General features: G+C 41.5%; 1 long non-coding RNA gene across 1 annotated transcript in view; it reads left to right on the plus strand.

The window, feature by feature from the left end:
- The window catches only part of LOC146871976 (uncharacterized), a 522,926-nt gene that overhangs the window by 381,828 nt on the left and 114,365 nt on the right, over positions 1 to 26,733 (plus strand). The gene's annotated exons all lie outside the window — the stretch shown is intronic.

Raw genomic sequence — 26,733 nt, forward strand, 5'->3', positions numbered from 1 at the left:
CATGACCTACCGTACGCTTACGGTACGCTTACGGTACGCTTACGGCAAAAAGTACGCGTGCGCGTAAAAAAGACACGCGCTTGCGCGCATGCGCATAACAGTCATTTCCCGGCACTTCCGCGTAACGTGCGCGTGTTGCGTAAGCGCGCACGCGTCCCACGCGCAGTACGCGCGGCTACGCAAAGTACGTAACTATACGCAAGCAGCGTAGATAGATTACGGGCGTTGCGTAAACCGTACGCTTACCGTGAGCTTACGGTACGCGTACTATAAAAAAAAAAAATTAAAAAAAAAAAAAAACTGGAAATACATTTTACATGTTTATTTTAAAAAATATATATAAAAAAAATATTTAAGGATTTTAAAAATTTAAGCATAGTCTTTATAAAAGATAAGAAAATTAAATTAAAAATATGTTTGAAAAAAATGAAGAATAAAAAAAAAAATAGCATATAAAAAACCTTGCAAATTCACTGAAAAAACCATGGGTTTCACACACGTTATATTTAGGAATTAGCATTTAAAAAACCTTGCAAATTCACTGAAAAAACCATGGGTTTCACACACGTTATAGTTAGGAATTAGCATTTAAAAAACCTTAGAAATTCACTGAAAAAACCATAGGTTTCACACACGTTATAGTTAGGAATTAGCATTTAAAAAACCTTAGAAATTCAGTGAAAAAACCATAGGTTTCACACATGTTATAGTTAGCTGGACATTTTACTCGTAAAAAACCAATGAAATTGCCCCGTTATAGTTAGTTCAGCTAACTATAACTCGCGCGCCCGCAATGCACTGCTGATGACGTCACATATTACATCACTCATGACATGGTCAGTGACATCACTCATGACATCACTGATGACATCTCAAATGACATCACTGATGACATCACTGATGACATCATCCTTGTGATAGAGTGGCAGACCTCCTCTCACCTTAATATAAGCTTTGATACACACATTCAAAAATAGAGACTAAAAATTTCAAAACAATGGACATACCAATACCAGTTACAACAACCTCTTCAGTAATTCTAAGATCCACATACACATCCACTCATTCACCAACAGTCCTATACAGTCACTCATACATGTACTCACTCATCATATGTACTCATACATCTATACATCCTGTTACACAATGCCACTCATCCATAGAGTTACTCACACACATAGTCACTCATGCTAATAAAGAATAAAACATACATTTACTTGCATATACAGTAATACACACACCACCATACTTACTTCTACGGAAACTTACACATACTTAGTCTTTTAAACAATCACTTATAGAAACACATACTTATTCATACAGGAACTCTTTCAATCTCTCCCTCTCACATATACTCACATATATACACCAATAGTCACATATACTAGTTAAAAACATATGTAGTTACTCCTGAAGACACTATTGAGACAGTCATTCACTCACTAACACACCCATACACACACTCATCCACCCATACAGTCCTGCACACATGCTGTCTTCAACACATACAAACAGTGAGTCACTCATTCATGCATCTATGCACTACGTAATACCCCCCACCGTACCATACAGACACTCAGACTGATACTCAAAAAAACAACTAATAACCTATATAGACACCCATGTAGCTACTCACCAACCCATGCAGCCACTTATACACAAAGTGAGAGATACACTTAATCAGTCAGTAACACAATCAATTTTTCAAAAACAAATCATCCATTTAGACACTTATATACCCATTTATTCTTCCATCGACCTTGAGATACACATATATAAAACATATTTATTTTTCTGAAAAACACACATTCACTGGATGATGTCATCAGTGATGTCATCAGTGATGTCATTTGAGATGTCATCAGTGATGTCATGAGTGATGTCACTGACCATGTCATGAGTGATGTAATATGTGACGTCATCAGCAGTGCATTGCGGGCGCGCGAGTTATAGTTAGCTGAACTAACTATAACGGGGCAATTTCATTGGTTTTTTACGAGTAAAATGTCCAGCTAACTATAACATGTGTGAAACCTATGGTTTTTTCACTGAATTTCTAAGGTTTTTTAAATGCTAATTCCTAACTATAACGTGTGTGAAACCTATGGTTTTTTCAGTGAATATATATATATATATATATATATATATATATATATATATATATATATATATATTACCTACTGGCGGTCGCCAGTAGGTAGTTATAGTTAGGACCCCTTTTACATAGGAAATCCGCAACATTCTATTTTGAATAACTTTGGCCCCGGTCGACGAATCCTCGCGAATTTCTCAAAATAGGTGGGGCGCTACGCTCCTCTCCTACCCTGAAAGTCTCGGGGGGATCCGTCAAGCGGGGGCTGAGATAAAAGGGGGGTCCCAAAACGCGTTTTTCCCATGCATTTTTCCATAGGACCTTTAGAACGAGCTACAGCCCGAACGGCTGAACAGAATTACTCGAAATTTGGCAGAGAGGTAGTCCCTAGGTCAAGGAAGTGCCTTTTGTAGGTTTGGTGTAAATCTGTTCAGTAGATTCTGAGAAAATAGCCTTTAAATCAATATATATATCTGAGCCCGCTTACGGTACGCTTACCGTACGCTTACCGTACGCGTACGGTGGCGTGCGCGAGCGCGATTCTGATTGGCTCTTAGATCTTAGTAAACATTCGAATCGGCCGAAACCAGGAAGCGGCGGCCGCCATTTTGTGTATTTCACTCTGAAAAAAAGAGTGAAAACAAGAAAAGGGGGCAAAGAGGAGAGTTACAGACCCCCTTACATTTGTGAGGGGGTCAAAGAAGGACTGTAAAGTACAAAAAAAACATTTATTGTTTTTTAAAAAAATCACGGGGTACGCGTACGTTGAGCTTACGGTAAGCGTACGGAAGAAAAATGGCGTGCGCGAGCGAGATTCTGATTGGCCCTTAGATCTTAGTAAACATTCGAATCGGCCGAAACCAGGAAGCGGCGGCCGCCATTTTGTGTATTTCACTCTGAAAAAAAAGAGTGAAAACAAGAAAAGGGGGCAATGAGAAGAGTTACAGACCCCCTAACATTTGTAAGGGGGTCAAAGAAGGACAGAAAAGTACAAAAAAAACATTTATTGATTTTTAAAAAAATCACGGGGTACGCGTACGGTAAGCGTACGGTAAAAAAAAATAAAAATAAAAAAATGAAATGCAGAATTAAGAGTTTAGATATTAGGGAGCTCTAAAAAGAGCTGTTGTGTTTATGAAGTCATTTTTTTAGTGGTACCTACAAGTAAGTACCGATGCAGAGTCTAAGGTTCAAAAGGAAGACTCTGTTCCCTTCATCATTGAAGTGCACACCATCTCCTCTATAAATGTCTTGCATGTCATAACGCAAGTTGTTGTGGTAAATGGCACCCATACCATAGTCACGGAGGAAAGCAGAAACAGATTTGTTGACGTGCTTTCTTGCTTTGTCAATCTGCGGACAGAAATGATTGGACCAGTTCCATTTTTGCCTTTGGCATATGTTGGAAAACACAAAGGCAGTTTTAGGGAAAAGTGAAAACAGTTGTGTAAAGGTGTCCTTCATAAGCATTTCCAGACCTACCCCAGTCAAAGTGCCTAGGTCATTGCCACCACAGTGCACTATTATGAGGTCAGGGTGTTGGATTTGCATGAAGGATTTCACCAATGGCATCAATTGGTGCCACTTTAACCCTCTCTGACCAATCCATTTAATGTCTACATTTGGCAAAGCAAGGTCTCTCACCATATCTGTTTTCTCTGCATACTTTTCACTCCAGAAGACATAGCTGTGCCCTACAATCCACACTGTGAACATCTTCAAAGGAGAACTGGATGCACTCAGGAGGTGTCTTTCAGTAGAATGGCAATATGAAAAGAAAGACAGTTTGGAAATGGAGGCATACATATTTTTTTCAAAACAAAAAGAACTGATTGGCTGTTTCATACCATTCTAGAATAAAAACTAGGCTGTATGTGTAAATTAATAGAAGCATGTTTTGTATGGGTACAAAAAAATGTGTAACCAAAGAACAGTACTATGGATTTGCTGTTAGGTTTGAAAAGTCAAGCACTCTTGCTCTGTGGAATTGAAACATTGTGTGGCGAACTTCTGACCTAACTCCACACAGCAGTGTTCCATGAGCTGTTGCTATGGTAGCAGGCAGAAGTCAAGTTGGGGGAAGGGTACTAGGCAGAAGTCAAGTTGGGGGCAGGGTACTTTTGGAAAAGGGTTGGTTTTCAACCAATAGAAATGTGTGATTACATTTGAAAAAAAGGGGGAAGCACTGAGATTTGAAACTTACATGTATATGTGTGGAAAAATAGAGGGAAAGTTTGCCATTATCTGGTTCTGCTGAGAGGAGAGAGGTGAACACAACAGAGATCCTGGCTCTGATAATCTGCTGTTTGAGTGCCACATTTCTTTCACAACTAACTAATTTTAAAGGTGAGTTTAGAGTTTGAGAGGGGATGTATATGGTAAATTAAGAAATGAATAATAGAAAAGCAATTCTTTTTGTTGAAGTTGTGTTTATTATTTTCTGTTTTGGGAGAAATTTAAATGTGAGGAACATGTAAAATAATATGGACTATGTTTTCACGATAAATTAAGGTGTACTGGAAAAAAAAAGAATAGTTTAAGGGTTTGAGGTTGGACTCAGTAATGCAAATACATTCAGCATCACTAAGGCTGGTTGCCCTTGCTGGAATGTAGGCAGCCACCCAGGTTACACATGGTGGTGGTCTGAAAAAGCAGTTTGGACATGTGCATTTAAGAAAATCAAAAAAGTGGTTTCATAATGTGTCAGTCTGTAAAAGTGATTTTCACTTGCCAAAAAAAGAGCAGTAAGTGTGCTTTCGTTTTGGGACTAATGTGAAAACATGACTCTGTGTGCAAAGAGGAATTATAGGCAGAGATTTATTGCGGTTTGCTCTGGTGATTTCACAGTTGCATTAGTAGGAAAAAAGGGGAGCCATTTTTTGGTGCAGAAGCAGACTCTTAGCACACACCCAGCTGCTTTCCATGTATAACAGTCACTCCCCGACACTTCCGCGTAACGTGCGCGTGTAGCGTACACGCGTACGCGTCCCACGCGGAGTACGCGCGGCTACGCAAATTGCGTAACTATACGCAAGCAGCGTAGAAAAATTACGGACGTTACGTGAACCGTACGCTTACCGTGAGCTTACGGTACGCGTACTAAAAAAATAATAAAAAAAATAGAAAAAAAGTACTGCTAATAAATTTTACATGTTTATTTTAAAAAATATATTAAAAAAAACATATTAAAGAATTTTAAAAATTTAATCATAGTCTTTATAAAAGGTAAGAAAATTAAAATAAAAATATGTTAGAAAAAATAGAAGAAAAAAAAAAAAATTAGCATTTAAAAAACCTTGCAAATTCACTGAAAAAACCATGGGTTTCACACACGTTATAGTTAGGACTTAGCATTTAAAAAACCTTAGAAATTCAGTGAAAAAACCATAGGTTTCACACACGTTATAGTTAGGAATTAGCATTTAAAAAACCTTAGAAATTCAGTGAAAAAAACCATAGGTTTCACACATGTTATAGTTAGCTGGACATTTTACTCGTAAAAAACCATTGAAATTGCCCCGTTATAGTTAGTTCAGCTAACTATAACTCGCGCGCCCGCAATGCACTGCTGATGACGTCACATATTACATCACTCATGACATGGTCAGTGACATCACTCATGACATCACTGATGACATCTCAAATGACATCACTGATGACATCATCCTTGTGATAGAGTGGCAGACCTCCTCTCACCCTAATATAACCTTTGATACACACATACAAAAATAGAGACTAAAATTTACAAAAGAATGGACATACCAATAACAGTTACAACAACCTCTTCAGTAATTCTAAGATCCACATACACATCCATTCATTCACCAACAGTTCAATACAGTCACTCATACATGTACTCACTTATCATATGTACTCATACACCTATACATCCTGTTACACAATGCCACTTATCCATAGAGCTACTCACACACATAGTCACCCATGCTAATAAAGAATAAAACATACATTTACTTGCATATACAGTTATTCACACACCACCACACTTACTTCTACGGAAACTTACACATACTTAGTCTTTTAAACAATCACTTATAGAAACACATACTTATTCATACAGGAACTCTTCCAATGTCTCACTCTCACATATACTCACTTATTTACACCAATAGTCACATATACTAGTTTAAAACATATGTAGTTACTCATAAAGACACTATTGAGACAGTCATTCACTCACTAACACACCCATACACACACTCATCCACCCATGCAGTCCTGCACACATGCTCTGATCAACACATACAAACAGTGAGTCAATCATTCATGCACCTATGCACTACGTAATACCCCCCACCGAACCATGCAGACACTCAGACTGATACTCAAAAAACCAACTAATATCCTATATAGACACCCATGTAGATACTCACCAACCCATGCAGCCACTTATACACAAAGTGAGAGACTGATACAGATATTTATATATTTAAACATTACTCACTAAGCCATGTATTCACTATGATACACTTAATCAGTCAGTTACACAATCAATTTTTCAATAAGAAATCATCCATTTAGACAGTAATATACCCATTTATTCTTTCATCGACCTTGAGATATACATATATAAAACATATTTAATTTTCAGAAAAACACACATTCACTGGATGATGTCATCAGTGATGTCATTTGAGATGTCATCAGTGATGTCATGAGTGATGTCACTGACCATGTCATGAGTGATGTAATATGTGACGTCATCAGCAGTGCATTGCGGGCGCGCGAGTTATAGTTAGCTGAACTAACTATAACGGGGCAATTTCAATGGTTTTTTACGAGTAAAATGTCCAGCTAACTATAACATGTGTGAAACCTATGGTTTTTTTCACTGAATTTCTAAGGTTTTTTAAATGCTAATTCCTAACTATAACGTGTGTGAAACCTATGGTTTTTTCACTGAATATATATATATATATATTACCTACTGGCAGTCGCCAGTAGGTAGTTATAGTTAGGACCTATTTTCCATAGGAAATCCGCAACATTCTATTTTGAATAACGTTGGCGCCGATTGACGAATCTTCGCGAAATTTTCCAAACTTTTGGCCAGCTCCGGTCCGCTCCTATCCTGAAAATTTGACGGTGATTCATCAAGCGGGGGCCGAGAAAAAAGGGGGTCCCAAAACGCGTTTTCCAAATGCATTTTCCCATAGGACCTGTTGACGCAGCTACAGCCCGAACTGCTGAACGGAATTACACCAAATTTGGCAAAGAGGTAGTCCTCAGTTCAGACTCATGCCTTTTGCTTAAATGGTGTGAATCCGTTCAGTAGTTCCTGAGAAAATTAGAGTTCAAAAGATAGATATATCTGGGCGGAGCCTAACCACACATCTCATCGTGAGATCTGATTGGCTGTCAGTACTTCATCCAAGAAGTGTTGGCAGCCATCTTGGGACCAATATACATGATAGCACCTCATTAAAAAGCATTGCAGTTAATAGAAGGTTTTAAGACTTTAGTTACATTATAAATCATTTGTTGATGGTACCATACTCATTTTAGGAATTGTGGTGTGTTCTACGGTGATTTTACCATGTGAAAAATCCTTCTGCTGTGATATCATGAATCATGTCTGAGAGAAAACTATTTTCTCATGCTTTTCCCACAGAGGTTTGGAAGGTGATCTATAAGCTAAACTGAGAGCATATTTTCGGTAAAATTCACATTATCTTTCTCAGTCATGTGAGAATGAAGTCTGAAATTCTCAGTAAAACATGTACATCCAACAAGGGCAGAGACTGTCAGTTGATTCCTTTGTGTTCTACTGCAGCTTCCCAGAGTATTCTAAAGAACAACTAGAGCGCTAACAGTCCTACTTATGGCAAACGTATTGCACACCTGAAGCCATCTTGATTGGAATAAAGTGGTAAATCTTAAAACATTTAATTTAAAAAGGAACAAAATGAGGGGGTTCATTTTGCCATAGAAAGTATGATTAGTGCTGCAGAAAGAAATATTAGGGCACATTTTGAGTGACTTCTCAAATCCTCTTCTATTTCATAAAAAAATTCTGACATGCAGACTGAAACATGCACTTTCAATACCAGCAGCAGACTTCCTTGGTGAGCAGTAGCTTTACTACAGTGATCTAATGAGCATCTAGAGTGCTAACATTCTGAATGTATGGCAAATGTGTGACACATCTGAATGCCTTCTTGATGGAATCAAAGTAAGAAACTGAAAGAATTTCCTACTGAGGAGACTGTAGTAAATGAGGGAATTAGGAAACTTCATAATAAATAAGTCTCCCAAAATGGCCACCAGAGACAAAAGAGCCCAAATGTAATACAAATATCACCCAGATGTAGCCCAGGTATAGCCCAATGACAGAATGTCCCAGAGTGTTCTAACGAACAACTGGAGCGCTAACAGTCTTACTTATGACAAAAGTATGGCACACCTGAAGCCATCTTGATTGGAATAAAGTGGTAACACTTAAAACATTTAATTTACAAAGGAACAAAATGAGGGGGTTCATGTTGCCATAGAAATTATGATTAGTGCTGCAGAAAGAAAAATTTGGGCACATTTTAACTTCTCAAATCCTCTCCTATTTCATAAAAAAATTCTGACATGCAGACTGAAACATGCACTTTGAATACCAGCAGCAGACTTACCTCATGAGCAGTAGCTTTACTACAGTGATCTAATGAGCAACTAGAGTGCTAACATTCAGAATTTATGGCAAATGTGAGACACATCTGAATGCCTTCTTGATGGAACCAAAGTAAAAAACTGAAAGTATTTCCTACTGAGGAGACTGCCGTAAATGAGGAAATTAGGAAACTTCATAGCAAATAAATCTTCCAAGATGGCCACCAGAGACCAAAGAGCCCAAATGTAGCCCAAATATCACCCAGATGTAGCCCAAGTATAGCCCAATGACAGAATGTCCCAGAGTGTTCTTAAGAATAACTAGAGCACTTACTGTCTTACTTATGACAAAAGTATGGCACACCTGAAGCCATCTTGATTGGAATAAACTGGTAACACTTAAAACATTTAATTTAAAAAGGAACACAATGAGGGGGTTCATTTTGCCATAGAAATTATGATTAGTGCTGAAGAAAGAAAAATTAGGGCACATTTTGAGTAACTTCTCAAATCCTCTTCTGTTTCATTAAAAAATTCTGATATGCAGACTGAAACATGCACTTTTAATACCAGCAGTAGACTTCCGTGGTGAGCAGTAGCTTTACTACAGTGATCTAATGAGCAACTAGAGTGCTAACATTCAGAATTTATGGCAAATGTGTGACACATCTGAATACCTTCTTGATGGAATCAAAGTAAAAAACTGAAGGCATTTCCTTCTGAGGAGACTGCAGTAAATGAGGAAATTAGGAAACTTCATAACAAATAAATCTCCCAAGATGGCCACCAGAGACAAAAGAGCCCAAATGCAGCGCAAATATCACGCAGATGTAGCCCACATGTAGCCCAATGACAGAAGTGTGAAAAACACTTATTTTTTGTGTATTTGCAGTTTTATATAGTGCAGACTTGTCAGGTATTGGAGTGCTTTACATGAGCATTGGTTACATCACACAAGAGCAAATTCATTTTGGTTGTAGACATGGGGAGATTAAGTGATTTGACCAGAATCACAGAATGTTGAGCTGAAGCAGAAACTCCAACCTGGTTCCCCAGTTGCAAAGTCTGCAGCTCTGGAAGTAACACCACATCATCTCCCCTAACTGCAACATTTAATCAAGTGGTCAACTGGATAAAAAAACATAAAGATTACAAATAATTTAAAAGTTCTTTGTCGCTATGTGAAAACTCAGAAAATTTCCTCATTTTAGTTTTTTAGAGCACTAACCATAATTTTGATGCAAATAAGACCCTCTCATATATGTAATTTCTATAGGAAATGCTCTAGGTATTACAGTTTTGATTACATCAAGATGACGTCAGGCGTTCCACTCTTTTGTAATAAATATAGAATGTTAGCAATCTAGTTGTTCATTGGGATACTGTTGAGAGGCAGAGGCCAGGGGCACGGACTCTGAAAATTGAAGGCAGGTAGGAGAGTGCAGAGGCAACAATTTGACCACACTGGGCAGGCAGGAAGGGCAGTGGCAGCACAACAGACTATGGAGGGCAGTGGAAAGGGGGGCAGGGGCAACAAACCAACAATAAAGGACTGGCAAGAGAGGCTGTGGCAATATAATAGACCATTGTGGGCAGAAGGAAGAGGCAGTGGTACTACAACCATAAATGCGAACAGACCCGTTTCAGCCAGGAAACGTCGAATGTTCTACAATTCAAAAATCTCCTTCTTACCAAGGTCAAAATGTTTGCAAGTATGGTACATTGGATCATGGCAGGCAGGAGGAATTGGGGTAGGGACTCGGATAACAGAGGACAGGAGGGACATGGAGAGGTGCACCAAACTGACCCTACAGGGCAGGCATCAGGGTTTGCAGTGGCACAATACACCAGACAGGGCAATGCGGGACGGGAGTGCAGCACAACAATCCATAGAAAGCAATAGGACAGGACGATGCTCATGGACAACAGAGAGGAGAGAGAGAGGACAGAGACAATGGTAGCTAGCTGACCATAATGGACAGACAGGAGAGAAAGCTGCAGCATAACAGACCGTAAAGGGCAGGAGGGACGGATCAGGGGCATTACAATGGAACAGACAAGCCAGGAGGGAGGGAATAGGGGTCTGCACATGGAAACAGAGGGCTGGGGGCAAGGGGGCAGGGCAGGAGCAGCAAGATGACCATGGAGGTCAGGCAGGATGGGCACTAGAAACAAGACACACCATGGAGAGCAACAGTGAGACTATGATGGCATACACACAGACCATGGAGGGAAGGTGGGAGGGGGTCAGGGGCAGCTAGCTGACCACACAGGGAAGGTGGGAGGGGCCATGGCAGCACAGAAGACCATGCATGGCAAGCGGGAGGGTTAGTGGCAGCACAATGGCTATGATGGGAAAGAAGGAGGGTGCACGGACATGCACAAAGGACCATGGAGGATAGAAGGGAGGGTTCAGGACCTGGGCACAGACAAGAGAGTTCAGGGGAAGGGGCCTCACAACAGACCGCGCGGGGCAGGCAGGAGGAGCAGTTGCAGCACAACAGACCAGGGAGGGCAGAAGAGTGTGGCAGTAAAATGGACCATGGAGGACAGGAGGAAGGGGATAGGGGCATGGCATGTGGACAGGCAGGGTGGAGGTGGCAGGGACAGGTTACAGTCATCTGACAATGCTAGGCAGGTGGGAGGGGAGTGGCAGCTCAACAGAACACACTGAGTAGATAGGAGTGGCAGGTCCATGGAACATTTTGGGCAAAAAGGATGGAGCAGGGGCATACCCAAAGACATCGGAGAGCAGGGGGAAGGAGAATAGGGGCAGCAAGCTAAGCACAGAGGCTAAGCAGGAGTTTAATGATGGGCCACAGAATTGGGCAATGGAGGGCAGGAGGAGTGGACAGGTACATCATGCTAAATGGAGGGCAGTGGCAGCACATAAGACCATGCATGGCAGGAGGGAGGAGGCTAGTCCATGGATTCAGACAACAGAGGATAGGGAGGAGGTGGATGGGGCAGCAAGCTAACTGTTCAGAGAAGGTGGGTATTAGGAACTTTATTGTTTTTAAAATGTGTGAACTTCTTAAAATATGAACAAGTATGCAGCATAATCTCACTTTTATTCAGGAAGAAGAGGACGTTTGTGACTGTGTCTCCGGGCTCACTTGGCAGAAACACCCCCTGACCCTCCACCCCCCATCGCAAAATGTAATGCCCGTGAAAAGGGTAGGTGGACGCAGTGTTATATAGAACATAGTCCTGAGAGCATGATTGAAAATGAAAACTAGATATAGTATATGGTATAAACTATGCACCAAAAAGTGTGATATAAGATGAACCGGGGCGTGAAATATAATATGCAATACATTGTGCGCAATGACAGATTCATTGGAGAGCGCGAGATAGCACAGGCACTAGCGCGTGCTATGCGATATGCGCCTTGGAGTGTAATCTGCACAGGGCAGTGCTGGGGAGTGTAACATTGCATATGCACTGTGACAAAGATATGGATCCCAGATTGTAATATGTATGGCATAGCGCTGTGCGTTATAACATAGGCATCGAGGAAGGCACATTAGATGGGGCAATATAACCCGTGCGAAGGCAAGTGTGGCATGACATATTCACGGGGTGGTTTTACAGTGCACATGGGCTAGAGAGTGTCATAGCATTCGCACTAGCTGGTGGAATACAACACAGAGGTGTGTGGCACTCGGCGGGCACTGGTGGGTGTACTTGGAGAGTACCCACCGACGGGGGTGCCGGGATTAGGCACGGTAGGGCGTCAGACACGTCAGAGCTTCACTAGCGGTGTAAATACATTCCACGTGGATTCATTGTATGCATAGTCGCCTTTTAATGAATATCACGCAAATCGTCATGGTGATAGGTACATACGGTTTGTCCAGCATGTCCTAGATGTTTCTATAAATATATATTTTTTTTAAATAATAAAAAACAAAGGCCGGCCCCGGGGGATGGGGTCCCTGGGGCCATAAGTGGCCTGAGGAGGGGGGCAACGCAGCCCCCCTCCTAAAGAATAAAAAAGGCCATGACCCGGGGGTTGGGGTCCCCGGGGCCGATTAAGGCCTTGGGAGGGAAATTTATTTTTTTCAACAAAAAAAATTAGGGTGCAGGCCCTGGGGATGGGGTCCCCAGGGCCAATAAATTAGAAAAAGAAGGGGGGCCACACAGCCCTCCTTCTTAAAAAAATTAAATAAATAAAAGACCGGCATCGCGCCGGAGGCCACGCCCCCTCCTTGCAGCACTCTGCAAACGCGCCCCCTGGCCAGTTGTAAGTTGGGGAATTAATTCCCCTTCAATACTGAGGGTCCCTGAGGGCCAACTAGCCCAACAGGTATCTCCAGTATGCGCCAGGGAGCTGCGTTGCAGACAGGTGTTCTGAGGCCACGCCCCTTTTTACACCTCTATGCAACGCAGCTCTGTGGCGCTTACTGGACGTACCTAGTGGGCTATTTTGCCACTAGGGACCCTCAGGATTCAAGGGGACTTAATCTCCCAACTTATAACGGCCACAGGTCGTGTTTACACAGTGGGGAAGGGAGGGGACGGGGCCTGAGGTGACGTTTGCAAACACGCCCTGTGGCGCATTTTAAGAGGTAGTTTTAATCCCCTGCCCTATTATATACTAGGGGCTTACAGAGGAGGTCATGCTAATCACAGGGGGACCCCAACGCATAGTGTTCCCTAGTGTATGTAGGTGTTTTCACTGTATTCTGAGTGTCTTTTAACATAGCACTGGCTCTAGGACTGGTTAGTCAGACTCAGTTACCACCAGTATGTAAATGTAAATGTAAATGTAGTTGAGCTTATATAGCGCACAGCTACCCGCAGTGGGTTTCCCGGCGCTTGCTTAGGGAACCCGTCCTGGTATTCCCCTGTGAGATAGCAGGGTATCCGCAAGGTGAAAGTCAGGCATCCCGCCGCGAGGGGCCATTGTGGAGATTAAGCAAGCTATTGCCCAGAGTCGCAGAGTGTGAACCCGTGAGTCGAGGAGGCACCGGGGCGAGAATTATCGAGTCCATGGAATTTTTAGCCCAAGACCCGCCGAGGCGGGGAATTGAACCCTGGTCCAGGACCGATCTCAGCTTCCGGGTCTGCCGCCTCTAACCCCTGAGCCACCAGTATCCGTCTGAAAAAGTTGAGGGTACAGGATGATTTTGCAACAAGGCTTCTTTCTGCTCTTCTGTTTGTTCTTTCTGCACGTTATCCTTCTTCCTGCACTTTTCTTCGTCTTTGAGGATTTCTTTTGCTTCTTTCTGCATTTTTTTTTTCTTTGTGAGTTTTTTCTTCTTTCATCACATGTCCTATCTCTGTAGGCATAGTTAGAAATTAGCATTTAAAAAACCTTTGAAATTCACTGAAAAAAACATAGGTTTCAGGCACGTTATAGTTAGGAATTAGCATTTAAAAAACCTTAAAAATTCACTGAAAAAACCATAGGTTTCAGGGGCGTTATAGTTAGCTGGACTTTTCACTCGTACAAAACCATTGAAATTCCCCCGTTATAGTTAGTTCAGCTGACTATAACTCGCGCGCCCGCAATGCACTGCTGATGACGTCACATATTACATCACTCATGACATGGTCAGTGACATCACTCATGACATCACTGATGACATCTCAAATGACATCACTGATGGCATCATCCTTGTGATAGAGTGGCAGACCTCTTCTCCCCCTAATATAACCTTTGATACACAAATTCAAAAATAGAAACTAAAATGTTCAAAACAATGGACATACCAATACCAGTTACAACAACCTATTCAGTAATTCTAAGATCCACATACACATCCACTCATTCACCAACAGTCCTATACAGTCACTCATACATCTATACATCCTGTTACACAACGCCACTCATCCATAGAGTTACTCACACACATAGTCACTCATGCTAATAAAGAATCAAACATCCATTTACTTGCATATACAGTTATACACACACCACCACACTTACTTCTACAGAAACTTACACATACTTAGTATTTTAAACAATTACTTACAGAAACACATGCTTATTCATACAGGAACTCTTCCAATCTCTCACTCTCACATATACTCACTTATATACACCAGTAGTCACATATACTAATTTAAAACATATGTAGTTACTCATAAAGACACTATTGAGACAGTCATTCACTCACTAACCCACCCATGCACACACTCATCCACCCATACAGTCCTGCACACATGCTGTCTTCATCACATACAAACTGTGAGTCACTCATTCATGCACCTATGCACTATGTAATACCCCCCACCGAACCATACAGACACTCATACTGATACTCAATAAACCAACTAATAACCTATATAGACACTCATGTAGCTACTCACCAACCCATGCAGCCACTTATACACAAAGTGAGAGACTGATAAAGATATTTACATATTTAAACATTACTCACTAAGCCATGTATTCACTAAGATACACTTAATCAGTCAGTTATACAATCAATTTTTCAAAAACAAATCATCCATTTAGACACTTATATACCCATTTATTCTTCCATCGACCTTGAGATATACATATATAAAACATATGTAATTTTCTGAAAAACACACATTCACTGGATGATGTCATCAGTGATGTCATTTGAGATGTCATCAGTGATGTCATGAGTGATGTCACTGACCTTGTCATGAGTGATGTAATATGTGACGTCATCAGCAGTGCATTGCGGGCGTGCGAGTTATAGTTAGCTGAACTAACTATAACGGGGGAATTTCAATGGTTTTGTATGAGTGAAAAGTCCAGCTAACTATAACGCCCCTTAAACCTATGTTTTTTTCAGTGAATTTTTAAGGTTTTTTAAATGCTAATTCCTAACTATAACGTGCTGAAACCTATGGTTTTTTCAGTGAAAATATATATATAAATGTATATATATATATCTTACAAATTCACAGAAAAAAACAGACGTTTCAGGGGTGTTAAAGTTAGCTGGCCATTTCACTCGTACAAAACCATAGAAATTCCTCCGTTATAGTTAGTTCTGCTAACTATAACTCGCGCGCCCGCAATGCACTGCTGATGACGTCACATATTGCATCATTCATGACATGTCAGTTATGTTATGTTATACAAACTTATAAAGCGCACTGTTACCCGAGGGTGTCCTGGCGCTGCACACTGATTCCCTGGAAGAAAGTCCACCCTCCCGAGTGAGACAGGATATTAGTCTAAAAACAGCCATGTCTTCAAGTTTCGTCTGAAGGTTAGGAGTTCCGTAGCAGATCTTAAGTAAAATGGAAGTTTATTCCAGGCGGAGGTAGCTCTGAGCACAATGCTCTTGCCACCCCAACTGGCCTTGTTTGCACTAGGAACTGCTGCCATTTTGGCTTCTGATGACCGCAGAGCTCTCCCCGGGATGTACCAGTGGATCCGTTCTCTTAGATCTTTGGGTCCTGTTCCCTGAAGTGCTCTGAAAACTGTGCAAAGAGCCTTAAATTGGGCTCTTTTTTTGATAGGGAGCCAATGCAGATGGGTAATCCCTTTCTTAATTGATACCGATCTTGGAGTACCAGCAAGCAGTCTTGCTGCTGCCTTTTGAACCATCTGAAGTCTATTAAGATGTTTATTATATATTGACAAATAAAGACTGTTGCAGTAATCAAGACGGGTTAAAATTAATGCAGAGACTATCGTTCTAAAACTATCTTTCTCCAGAAGGGGTTTAATTTTTTTCTGAGTCCTAAGGATAAAAAAGCATGTGGAAACCACCTTGCTAACCTGATCTCCGAAAGAGAGAGTATTGTCCACCATCACCCCCAGATTTTTTACAGAGCGTGCGGGTTTAGGTAAGAGCCCCGTCTCACTAGGCCACCATGCTGGGGACCAGAGGTTGGGGTTATTTCCAAAGCTTACCACCTCGTTTTTGCCAGAGTTCAATTTTAGGCAATTGGCTGCCATCCAGCTAGTGATGGCCGCCATACAATTTTGACAGCTGGAGGCCAATCCCTTTTCCTTCCCATTCTGTACGGATAACACAATTTGGGTATCGTCCGCATAGGAGGTAATGAGCAGGCCAAAGGACCGAATAAGGGCAGCCAACGGTGTCACATAAATATTAAAAAGCGTGGGGCTGAGGGAAGAGCCCTGAGGGACTCCACAGGGAAGGACGAAAGGTTTAGATGTTACCCCGTCCAAGTCCACCCTTTGTGTTCTGTTAGTCAAAAAGGATTTTAATAGGTCCCAGGCAACTCCTTGGACCCCGACCTTCGACAATCGATCCAATAATAGGTCATGATGAACCATGTCGAAGGCCGCAGATAGATCTAGCATGATCAGGATGGCGGACCCGCCAAGGTCAACCGCCTCACGTATTTCTTCTGTGGCTTTAATCAAGGCGGACTCCGTGCTATGCCCTGCCCGAAATCCATACTGGGAGTGATCCAGCAGGTCGTTAGTTTCCAGGAACCGGCTTAACTGCATATTCATAGCCTTCTCCAGGATCTTGGCCGGCAAGGGAAGGCGTGAGATGGGTCGATAGTTATTGGGATCACTTGGCTCTAAGTTGTTTTTTATTAGGAGAGATAGTATGGAGGCAGTTTTCCAGGGTACCGGATAATGCCCCGTGCCCAGAATCTGATTAAGTATCGGGGTCAAGGAATTAGTGATGGTAGCCAGAGCCATCTTCAGTACAAAGGCCGGACATGGGTCATTGGGGGATCCGGATCTACAGCCCTTAAGCAGGGAGCAGACCTCCGGAATGGTCAGAGGGGAGAAAGTATTAAAAATGGGGTCAGGTGGCATTAAATTAGTTACAAGACTTCTAACACTAGCAGTTCTAGCTTGGTTATTAAAGAAGGAGAAGATGGTATCCACTTTGTTTAAGAAGAAAGTGGCGAGCGTATTGCAAAACTCAGTGTCGCCGTGCGCAAGGGGCTTGGAGGGAGTCATAAGCAAAGTTACTGTATTGAACAGTTCTTTAGCTGAGGTTTTGGCATTTGCGATTTTATCTGAAAAATAAGCCTTTTTTTCTTCCTGCAGTGTTTTCTTATAGGCTAGGAGGCTAGATTTGTAGAGTCTTCTATCATTTAAGTTGTTGCCTTTTCTCCATTGGCGCTCACATTTCTTACACTCTGATTTGAGTTCTTGCAGATTGTGTGAGAACCAAGGGGCAGATGGAATAAGTCGTCTGGGGGAACACCATTTGACTGGGGCCAATTTGTGGCAGGCTGCACTGATCCAGTCCTTATACCTTGTTGTGGCCTCCTCTATATTGGAGGAAAGAGGAGGGACTGAGTCAGACAGGGTTGAGTCAAGATTAACTGGGTTTATGCTTTTCCATGTCCGAATGGCTATTTTACCTTTGGGTTTAGGGTTAGACAATGAGGTAGGGGAAGAGGACATTCCAAAAATAATGGCCACATGATCAGTCCAGGGAAGAGGTAGGATATCTAGAATAGACAGAGTAGAGGAATTAGTAAAAATTCCATCTAGGGTATGACCCTTCTTGTGGGTGGGGCCAGCTACCAGCTGCGAAAGGTTCCAGCCACCCATAGTTTCCAGCAGCCTGGTGGTGTCTGAATCGGTGGCATCTTCTAGGTGAAAATTAAAATCACCAAGGATGGTGAAAGATTTGGTGCAACATCCATCTTCTAAAAAAGATCCAAGTGCGTCCAGGAAACCACCTTTGGGGCCTGGGGGTCGATATAAGAGCATTGCTCTAAAAGAGTCTTGAGGGACATAACGGACCATTATTGACAGAGCCTCACATGCACCGTTTGAGGCTACCTTGAAAGCGGGAGTAAGACTCTTGTGGTATATAACGGCAAGACCTCCTCCTTTCCTCAAGGGTCTGTCTGAGGTATGGCAGAGATAGTTATGGGGGTAGTTATGGGTATGTCATCAGTGACATCACTGATGACATCATCCAGTGAATGCGGTTTAGTTTTAAATTTAAATATGTATTATATATTTACCAATCTGTATTGAAGATTGAGTGGATATATAACTGTCTGGATGGAGGATTTAGTAGCTGTCTGACTGTCTAAGTGAGTAATTAAAAGTGTCTCACTTAATACATGGATTAGTAACTAAACTATGTGAATGTGTGCAGCACTGTCTCTGTTGTTGTATAACATGCTGCATCAGTTGGTCACTAACTACATGAGTGTGTATATTAGTTATTGATTAGTTGGGTTAGTATTTGTATGGGACACTGAGTTTGTGTGTGTTTGGATGGGGTGTGTGTAACTCTATGCATAGATGTGTGAATGGTTGATTGACTAGGTGTATAGGTTTAAGAGTGCATGTGGAAACAGTTGTTTGGGTGACTGAGTGTATTTATTTGTGTGTTGGTGAGCGAATATATGTTTTAGTTGTACATCTTCAACAAAGTAAAAAAAGGCATTGTACGTGAGAGTTGGTGTATATAAATAAGTATGTGTAAGAGTCAGTGATTGTGAGAGTAACTATATGAATGAGTGTATCATTGTAATGGTGATTTTTTAACATATTAACTATGAGTTACTATGTGTTTGAATAAATGAGGTGTTGTTGGATAGTTGTGTAAGTGAGTAAATGTAAGTGTGATTAATTTTTTTCATGAGTGACTAGGATGACTGCATAACCGACTAAGATGACTGCTGATGTGTCAATGTCTATATATGTGTATAAGTGCATTTGATAGTGTTCTATTAATTAGTGACTGCACGTATAAATGATTCTGTTGTTAAATGGGTAGTTGTGTGTGTAGACTTAGGAATCGATGAGTGGGTATGTAGTAACTGGTATTGGTGTGTCAATGGTTTCAAATATGGTACTCTTTATTTTACAGTGAGTGATGAAAGGTTATACTAGTGTATGATGAGGTGTATCAGATTGTCACGTGGATGATGTCATCAGTGATGTCATTTGCGATGTCATCAGTGATGTCATCAGTGATGTCACTGACCATGTCATGAATGATGCAATATGTGACATCAGCAGCAGTGCATTGCGGGCGCGCGAGTTACAGTTAGCAGACCTAACTATAACGGAGGAATTTCTATGGTTTTGTACGAGTGAAATGGCCAGCTAACTAGAACACCCCTTAAACCTATGGTTTTTTCAGTGAATTTCAAAGCTTTTTTAAGTGCTAATTTCTAACTAGAACGTCTCAACCTATGTTTTTTTTTCAGTGAATTTCAGAGGTTTTTTAAATGCTAATTTTCAAGTGTGATAGTAGTTATACCCTTTTTTTTTGTACTGATTTTCTACAGTTTAACTGTTTATTTATAAATATTTTATTAATTAAATAACATTATATATTTTTCTGAAAATTGCAAAAAATAAAAATACAAAAAAATTCAAACTGAAATATTGATTAATTTTCATGTTTTCATTTTTTATTTTAATATATTTATATTATTTTCTTTAAAAAAAAAACAATTTTTTTTCGTAGTCGCACACTCAAAGCGTACACATCATGTTGGGTGCGTGCATTGTAGCCGCCATTTTAGAAAAGTCGTGAAGGATCCGTGTACGGTGTGCAACGGCTGCGTGTTTTTCAGTTACATCATATACATTTAATATTACGTGATGTGCGCGATTGGTATGCGACCAGTCCGCGACTCCTGCTCCCGTGCATTCGCGACACATGCGCATCACGGTACGAGATGCTTGCGCTGTTGCGGGTCCCGCGTGACGTCATATACGGCGGGTGCGCGACTCCCGCAGAAAAGTTTTATGTTCCAAAATTATATGTATGTGTCTTTAATATACATATTAGGGCAAGAGATTATCTAAGATATTCATAAAAATAATATATTTGTACTTATAATAAACTTATTTTTAAATATATTTTCGCGAAGTCGGGTGCGTGCATCGTGAGTGCAGAGAACCAGGTCAGCAGTGCTGCTGTAGAGCCAGAGAAACCAGGTCAGCAGATCCATTGTAGAGCCAGAGAACCAGGTCAGCAGAGCTGCTCTAGAGCCTAAGAAGCAGGTCAGCAGAGCTGCTTTAGAGCCATAGAACCAGGTCAGCAGAGCTGCTCTAGAGGCAGGGAACCGGTCAGCAGAACTGCATTAGAGCCAGAGAACCAGGTCAGCAAAGCTCTTTAGAGGGAGAGAACCAGGTCAGCAGAGCTGCTTTAGAGCCAGAGAACCAGGTCAGCAGAGCTGCTCTAGAGCCAGAGAAGCAGGTCAGCAGAACTGCTTTAGAGCCATAGAACCGGGTCAGCAGAGCTGCTTTAGAGCCAGAGAACCACGTCAGCAGAGCTGCTCTAGAGCCAGAAAACCAGGTCAGAAGAGCTGCTCTAGAGCCAGAGAACCAGGTCAGCAGAGCTGCTGTAGAGCCAGAAAAACCAGGTCAGTAGAGCTGCTTTAGAGGGAGAGAACCAGGTCAGCAGAGCTGCTTTAGAGCCAGAGAACCAGGTCAGCAGAGCTGCTCTAGAGCCAGAGAAGCAGGTCAGCAGAACTGCTTTAGAGCCATAGAACCGGGTCAGCAGAGCTGCTTTAGAGCCAGAGAACCACGTCAGCAGAGCTGCTCTAGAGCCTCAGAACTAGGTCAGCAGAGCTGCTTTAGAGCCATAGAACCAGGTCAGCAGAGCCGCTTTAGAGCCAGAGAACCAGATCAGCAGAGCCGCTCTAGAGCCAGAAAACCAGGTCAGAAGAGCTGCTCTAGAGCCAGAGAACCAGGTCAGCAGAGCTGCTGTAGAGCCAGAGAAACCAGGTCAGTAGAGCTGCTTTAGAGGGAGAGAACCAGGTCAGCAGAGCTGCTCTAGAGGGAGAGAACCAGGTCAGCAGAGCTGCTCTAGAGCCAGAGAACCATGTCAGCAGAACTGCTTTAGAGCCAGAGAACCATGTCAGCAGAACTGCTTTAGAGCCAGAGAACCAGGTCAGCAGAGCTGCTCTGTAGCCTAAGAACTAGGTCAGCAGAGCTGCTCTAGAGCTAGAGAACCAGGTCAGCAGACCTGCTGTAGAGCCAGAGAAACCAGGTCAGCAGAGCTGCTTTAGAGGGAGAGAACCAGGTCAGCAGAGCTGCTTTAGAGCCAGAGAACCAGGTCAGCAGAGCTGCTCTAGCTGACACTGACTGACTGACACTGATGACTGGCACTGACTGACACTGACTGATACTGACTGACTGACAATGACTGACACTACTACTACTCTCTCTACTACTCACTCTCTATTACTCACTCTCTACTACTCTACTACTCACTCTCTAATACTCACTCTCTACTACTCACTCTCTACTACTCTCTCTCTACTACTCACTCTACTACTCACTCTCTGCTACTCTCTACTACTCACTCTCTATTACTCACTCTCTACCTCTCTCTCTACTACTCTCTACCTCTACCTCTCTACACCTCTCTCTACACGCACACATATGCACATATATATATATGCATATATATGCATATGCATTTATATATATGTATGTGTATATATATATACATACATATATAAACATATATATAATCTGCATATCTATATAAATATAAATGCATGCATACATATACATATACGCATACATATGCATGTTATGTACATGAAAGTTTGAAAAACACTAATACAAGCAAAGCTAAAAAGCCACCTAATTACAAACAGAATTGCTTTAACTGAAACGAGGGCGAGACCTATTGCATTTTCAATGCTTGTTTACTTTGGTTCCATCAAGAAGGCATTCAGATGTGTCACACATTTGCCATAAATTCTGAATGGTAGCACTCTAGTTGCTCATTAGATCACTGTAGTAAAGCTACTGCTCACCAGGGAAGTCTGCTGCTGGTATTCAAAGTGCATGTCAGAATGTTTTAATCAAATACAAGAGGATTTGAGAAGTCAAAATGTGCCCTAATTTTTCTTTCTGCAGGTAGTTGTGTGTGTAGACTTAGGAATCGGTGAGTGGGTATGTAGTAACTGGTATTGGTGTGTCAATGGTATCAAATATGGTACTCTTTATTTTACAGTGAGTGATGAAAGGTTATACTAGTGTATGATGAGGTGAATCAGATTGTCACATGGATGATGTCATCAGTGATGTCATTTGCGATGTCATCTGTGATGTCACTGACCATGTCATGAATGATGCAATATGTGACATCATCAGCAGTGCATTGCGGGCGCGCAAGTTATAGTTAGCAGACCTAACTATAACGAAGGAATTTCTATGGTTTTGTACAAGTGAAATGGCCAGCTAACTAGAACACCCCTGAAACCTATGGTTTTTTCAGTGAATTTCAAAGCTTTTTTAAGTGCTAATTTCTAACTAGAACGTCTCAACCTATTTTTTTTTCCGGTGAATTTCAAAGGTTTTTTAAATGCTAATTTTCAAGTGTGATAGTAGTTATACCTATTTTTTTGTACTGATTTTCTACAGTTTAACTGTTTATTTATAAATATTTTATTAATTAAATAACATTATATATTTTTCTGAAAATTGCAAAAAATAAAAATACAAAAAAATTCAAACTGAAATATTGATTTATTTTCTTGTTTTCATTTTTTATTTTAATATATTTATAATATTTTCTTTAAAAAAAAAAATCCAATTTTTTCGTAGTCGCACACTCAAAGCGTACACATCATGTTGGGTGCGTGCATTCTAGCCGCCATTTTAGAAAAGTCGTAAAGGATCCGCGTACGGTGTGCGACGGCTGCGTGTTTTTCATTTACATCATATACATTTAATATTACGTGATGTGCGCGATTGGTATGCGACCAGTCCGCGACTCCTGCTCCCGTGCATTCGCGACACATGTGCATCACGGTGCGAGATGCTTGCGCGGTGGCGGGTCCCGCGTGACGTCATATACGGCTGGGTGCGCGACTCCAGCAAAAAAGTTTTATGTTCCAAAATGATATGTATGTGTCTTTAATATACATATTAGGGCAAGAGATTATCTAAGATATTAATAAAAATAATATATTTGTATTCATAATAAACTTATTTTTAAATATATTTTCGCGAAGTCGGGTGCGTGCATCGTGAGTGCAGAGAACCAGGTCAGCAGTGCTGCTGTAGAGCCAGAGAAACCAGGTCAGCAGAGCCATTGTAGAGCCAGAGAACAAGGTCAGCAGAGATGCTCTAGAGCCTAAGAAGCTGGTCAGCAGAGCTGCTTTAGAGCCATAGAACCAGTTCAGCAGAGCTACTCTAGAGGCAGGGAACCTGGTCAGCAGAACTGCTTTAGAGCCAGAGAACCAGGTCAGCAAAGCTCTTTAGAGGGAGAGAACCAGGTCAGCAGAGCTGCTTTAGAGCCAGAGAACCAGGTCAGCAGAACTGCTTTAGAGCCATAGAACCGGGTCAGCAGAGCTGCTTTAGAGCCAGAGAACCAGGTCAGCAGAGCTGCTCTAGAGCCTCAGAACCAGGTCAGCAGAGCCGCTTTAGAGCCAGAGAACCAGGTCAGCAGAGCCGCTCTAGAGCCAGAGAACCAGGTCAGAAGAGCTGCTCTAGAGCCAGAGAACCAGGTCAGCAGAGCTGCTGTAGAGCCAGAGAAACCAGGTCAGTAGAGCTGCTTTAGAGGGAGAGAACCAGGTCAGCAGAGCTGCTCTAGAGGGAGAGAACCAGGTCAGCAGAGCTGCTCTAGAGCCAGAGAACCATGTCAGCAGAACTGCTTTAGAGCTAGAGAACCATGTCAGCAGAACTGCTTTAGAGCCAGAGAACCAGGTCAGCAGAGTTGCTCTGTAGCCTAAGAACTAGGTCAGCAGAGCTGCTCTAGAGCTAGAGAACCAGGTCAGCAGAGCTGCTCTGGAGCTAGAGAACCAGGTCAGCAGACCTGCTTTAGAGGGAGAGAACCAGGTCAGCAGAGCTGCTTTAGAGCCAGAGAACCAGGTCAGCAGAGCTGCTCTAGCTGACACTGATTGACTGACACTGACTGATACTGACTGATACTGACTGACTGACAATGACTGACACTGATTGACTGACACTGACTGACTGACTGACTGACAGACACTGACTGACTGACACTGATTGACTGACACTGACTGACACCGATTGACTGACACTGACTACTCTCTACTACTCTCTCTCTACTACTCACTCTCTATTACTCACTCTCTACTACTCTACTACTCACTCTCTAATACTCACTCTCTACTACTCACTCTCTACTACTCTTTACTACTCACTCTCTACTACTCACTCTCTGCTACTCTCTACTACTCTCTACTACTCACTCTCTATTACTCACTCTCTACCTCTCTACCTCTCTCTCTACTACTCTCTACCTCTACCTCTCTACACCTCTCTACCCACACACATATGCACATATATATATGCATATGCATTTATATATATGTATGTGTGTATATATATATATATATATATACATACATATATATAATCTGCATATCTATATCAATATAAATGCATGCATACATATATATATATGCATACTTATGCATGTTATGTACATGAAAGTTTGAAAAACACTAATACAAGCAAAGCTAAAAAGCCACCTAATTACAAACAGAATTGCTTTAACTGAAATGAGGGCGAGACCTATTGCATTTTCAATGCTTGTTTACTTTGGTTCCATCAAGAAGGCATTCAGATGTGTCACACATTTGCCATAAATTCTGAATGGTAGCACTCTAGTTGCTCATTAGATCACTGTAGTAAAGCTACTGCTCACCAGAGAAGTCTGCTGCTGGTATTCAAAGTGCATGTCAGAATGTTTTAATCAAATACAAGAGGATTTGAGAAGTCAAAATGTGCCCTAATTTTTCTTTCTGCAGCACTAATCATAATTTCTACGGCAAAATGAACCCCCTCATTTTGTTCCTTTGCAAATGAAATGTTTTAAGTGTTACCACTTTATTCCAATTAAGATGGCTTCAGGTGTGCCATACGTTTGTCATAAGTAAGACTATTAGCGCTCTAGTTGTTCTTTAAAACACTCTGGGACATTCTGTCATTGGGCTATACTTGGGCTACATCTGGGTGATATTTGTGCTACATTTGGGCTCTTTTGTCTCTGGTGGCCATCTTGGGAGACTTATTTGTTATGAGGTTTCCTAATTTCCTCATTTACTACAGTCTCCTCAGTAGGAAGAACTGTCAGGTTTTTTACTTTGATTCCATTAACAACGGCATTCAGATGTGTCACACATTTGACATGAATTCGGAATGTTAGCACTCTAGTTGCTTATTAGATCACTGTAGTAAAGCTACTGCTCACCAGGGAAGTCTGCTGCTGGTATTGAAAGTGCATGTTTCAGTCTGCATGTCAGAATTGTTTAATGAAATAGAAGAGTATTTGAGAAGTCACTCAAAATGTGCCCTAATTTTTCTTTCTGCAGCACTAATCATACTTTCTATGGCAAAATGAACCCCCTCATTTTGTTCCTTTTTAAATTAAATGTTTTAAGAGTTACCAGTTTATTCCAATCAAGATGGCTTCAGGTGTGCCATACGTTTATCATAAGTAGGACTGTTAGCGCTCTAGTTGTTCTCTGGAACACTCTGGGAAGCTACAGTAGAACACAAAGGAATCAACTGACAGTCTCTGCCCTTGTTGGATGTACATGTTTTACTGAGAATGTCAGACTTCATTCTCACATGACTGAGAAAAATAATGTGAATTTACAGAAAATATGCTCTCAGTTTAGCTTATAGATCACCTTCCAAACCTCTGTTGGAAAAGCATGAGAAAATAGTTTTCTCTCAAACATGATTCATGATATCCCAGCAGAAGGCTTTTTCACATGGTAAAATCATCTTAGAACATACCACAATTCCTAAAATGAGTATGGTACCATCAACAAATGATTTATAATGTAACTAAAGTCTTAAAACCTTCTATTAACTGCAATGCTTTTTAATGAGGTGCTATCATGTATATTGGTCCCAAGATGGCTTCCAACACTTCTTGGGTGAAGTGTTGACAGCCAATCAGATCTCACGATGAGATGTGTGGTTAGGCTCCGCCCAGATATATATGTGATTTTGCTTTTGATTTTCTCAGGAACTACTGAACGGATTTACACCATTTAAGCAAAAGGTACGACTCTGAACCAAGGTCTACCTTTCTGCCAAATTTGGTGTAATTCCGTTCAGCAGTTCGGGCTGTAGCTGCGACTAAAGGTCCCTATGGAAAATTGCATGGGGA

The sequence above is a fragment of the Triturus cristatus genome, chromosome 1_1 (genome assembly GCF_964204655.1).
Source record: "Triturus cristatus chromosome 1_1, aTriCri1.1, whole genome shotgun sequence".
Classification (NCBI taxonomy): domain Eukaryota; kingdom Metazoa; phylum Chordata; class Amphibia; order Caudata; family Salamandridae; genus Triturus; species Triturus cristatus.